Genomic DNA, 3,829 nt, shown 5'->3' with positions numbered 1-3,829 from the left:
CTTCCGTACTGACTGACTGAGGAGGCGTACGATGAAGACAAGGAGTGAGCAAGTGGCAAAAGAAGGCGGGGTTACATCAGTCCGAACCCCTAATGCTTAATGTGCACGCTTGCCGGAAGAACGCTCAGTACGCTTTGCCTCACCGCGTCTCCGTTTCTTCTGATTCTCCGCCAATCCGCTCAAACGTGCGTAACATACGCGCACTCTTGTGATGGCATCAGCGGGGAACAAAGTGGACACGTTTTCCTGCCGTAGATCAGTGGCTGAGTGGAGGTGGTAATGTAGCGGGAAATTAAATGGGTATTAAGTGGAAATTAAATTTGGAAGGATGCACTTTAAACAGCGGAAATGTGGATGACGCTTGAGGCGTGGTATTAGGACGCTCTGCAAGACGAACTACTCCATGCTCCCTTATTGAAAGAGCTTGTTTTGTTTACGCACTTGCACAAATAAAAGGAACCATTTGTGTCACCTTATAAAGCAGCGGTGGTCAATTTTGAAGGAGGGGGGGGGGGGGGGTCCTGCATGTCCTACCTGCACCCCTAATTCAAATCATGAGGATCATTACCCAATACCTAAAGATTGATTATTTGATCAGATAATACAGGTGAGAGAGAGAGAGAGAGAGAGAGAGAGAGAGAGAGAGAGAGAGAGAGAGAGAGAGAGAGAGAGAGAGAGAGAGAGAGAGAGAGAGAGAGAGAGAGAGAGAGAGAGAGAGAGAGAGAGAGAGAGAGAGAGAGAGAAATATTCATGAAATATAAAAGTTAGCAAATTCATTAAGAACAAAATATTTACTATTAGATCTAAGAAGATTCCTAAGATCCCCTTAAATCCCAGGTGTCAAACTCAAGGCCCGGGGGCCAGATACGGCCCACCACATCATTGTATGTGGCCCATGAAGACAAATTGTGCATCAAATTCGTGTGTCATTACTAGAATTGAAGATTGTCTTCACTTTTATATCGTTTGTCTAAAATATTTGACCGATTTTTACTCGTCTGATTTGAAAACGAGTTATTTGTCAGTTTGTTTTGTAGCTTTTACTGTATATGTATGAGGTGCTCATACGTTTATTTGGGTCGACAGTCATAATGGCCCTCCGAAAGAAGCTAGGACTACAATGCGGCCCGCGAAAAAAAAAAAAAAAAAAAGAGTCTGACACCCCTGCCTTAAATAATCACGATCATTTTCTTGTACCACTTGTTTTTTCACAACTGTTGGACAAAAAGACACCAAAAGCCACAAAAAAAGCAAAACAGACAGGAACTTGGTGGTAATTAGGATTTTATTCAGATGTGTGATTGAAAAGACTTTTCGTAATCTCCCATATCAAGTCACAATTTAATAAAAGTGCTGCAAAAATGTTTCACAGTGAGAGTTGAAATACTAGTGTAATGGATCGCAGTTTCCCGCCACAATTAAATGTGTTTTCCTAGGATACATTTCAAATTATTTCCCAGTTTCTATTTAGAATACAATCCGAAAACCATTCCACGGCGTGAGGCCAATCCTGCTGGATGCAACCACCATGCTGGGCTCACATCAGGGACAGATCCTTTCGTAACTGTTCCTGCACGTTTTGAGAAAAAAATAAAGCACACCGAGTGCCGGCACCCCAGGAAGACACGTCCTCATATTCATACGGGTGGCTAGGACGCTCACATCTTTTCAGTTTGTCGCGGGGAGGACACAAACACATGTAAATGCTGACTGCCATCAGGAAACTTTACAGCCTGCTGCCACCCCAATATGGCCTCTATTAAGTTGAGTTGATGAAGAGATGTTGGGGGAATGCTAAGGCGATGGCAAAATTCGGCATGCTGATCGTCACTTGAAGGATTAGGGCCATAGAAAAATTACAATATTAGCATGTATGAGTGAGAGTGATTAGCACATAAAGAAAAGACGACCCGGTGAATGGAGAGCAGGGGGAAAGGACGCGGTCGTTGATTCCTCTCAGGGGCTATGATATGAAGATATGAGACTCTTATGAAGAAGACAGAGTTTGGTTCAATCCAAGTACAAGACTTTACATCTCGTCCTTTTAATGTCACGACACTCGTGGTTGGATTTGATGTTCCATACGTGTTCTGAGTTGTTAGTTAACGTTAGCTAATGAGCTCGCTTAAACGGCGTCGAAGCTTACGACTTTAGTATGTTCCCAGTTCTCGGGGTATTTTTTTTATCTTCTCTTTGTAAAAATTAGGGGAAGGGAAAAACAAAGGTTTTGGGATGAGAGGAAGGAAATTAGTTGTTAGTAAATGTTAGGTAAAGAGCTTCCTTAAACGGCGTAGAAGCTTCCGACATCACAAGTTGAGTACGTTCCCAACTCTCAGGGGATTTTTTTTTTGTTTTCTCTTCATAAAAGGAAAGAGGTTTGGGCCTTAAAGTCTCTGTGGGGAAAAAAAAAAAAAGACAAACTACACCAATACATACACTGTCAGTCCAATGTCAAGAAAAAGTTCTATTATCTCCGTAGAAATAAAATCCTGCAGAGCAATGATTGTTTTCAAGAGGCACTCACTAAAGGGATAAAGAGTGCGAACGACAGACCGAAACGATTAAGCTTGAAGCTATCAGTATGAGAAGCGGTGTCTCTAAGCTGCCAAACGGAATCAAACCCATCAAGAAGGTGGAAAATTAAAATAGAAACAATAGGCAGAAACATTGATTTTCCTCTGCAAAATGAATTAAAGGCAAAATATAGTATTTAATTGGGATAGGGGGTTGAAGACACCCCTAGAGAATGACAGCTAAGCACCCTCAATTTTTCTTCATTTAAAACACATTATTATCTCATTGAGCTGGCTCGCTCTGCCGCAGCAATTATGTACTTAAGTGAATGTGATGGAAGAAAAGATGTTGGCAGTCAAGTCAACATACGGAAGCCGACTTCAAGAGGAGGCTTCTTGTCTTATTTAAAAAGCCTTTTTATTTTTTTACTTTAATGACGCCTCTTTTCCTGTGCTATGCGTGATAACAGAGTGCAATTTTTGGGGAAGAAGCCAGAGAAGACAAGAGAGAGCAATGAAGAGTGAAATATAAGCACGGTAGCGGTAAAATAAATAATTAATGCGGGACTTTTAAAAATGAAATAAATTAAAAAGAAATCTTGCTTTTTTTTTTTTTTTTTAGATGACAAAAAGAATCAGAGGAAACTTGAACCTCTGAAATGGCAGGAGCAGATACTAGAGTGCGGATAAAGTAGCTCAAGGTCATTCAAGTGTTTTCACTGACACACTCAATTGCTTTTCGGTGACATGTGACCGCAAACGACAGCGATGGATTTGTTAAGATCCTTCTAATGTTCTCCTCTTGCACGTCATATACCTCATTGCGGAGTGAGTCAAGTTTAAACAGCTTCTCTCTTTGGTGAGTTAATGAACAACAATGTGTACTGGAGAGGACAGTAAACGGTGATGGACTTATTTGCCCAGGTTGGAGACTTGGTTGAAGGCAATCTCCTGAAGTACTTCAAAGAAGCAAGCGGTTAGAAGGGCGAACGGGTATTATGTGGATGATTGTAGAGTGTAAAGCAATTGCTCTCACACGTGACTCATTATTGCTCTGAATTGAAGCGACTGTGCTGGCTGGTCATCAGAGCTTTAGCTGAGAAAAATGTCTGCAGTTTATTGCCACCAACAAAACATTTTTTATGGATGAAGTCAAGGGCGAAGGTACTTATTAACAGTACAAAGAGGTCTTCGGTTTTGGACAGAATTTTGTTCCTACACATGAAAATATGATGTGCTGTTTTCCGCATGAGCAGATTGAGTAACTATCAGCAAAAAGTGGATTAATTTTCGGCCCATTGGATTGTACTTGGGGG

The sequence above is a fragment of the Syngnathus typhle genome, linkage group LG6 (assembly GCF_033458585.1).
Source record: "Syngnathus typhle isolate RoL2023-S1 ecotype Sweden linkage group LG6, RoL_Styp_1.0, whole genome shotgun sequence".
Classification (NCBI taxonomy): domain Eukaryota; kingdom Metazoa; phylum Chordata; class Actinopteri; order Syngnathiformes; family Syngnathidae; genus Syngnathus; species Syngnathus typhle.
This window is presented reverse-complemented; position numbering follows the sequence as displayed.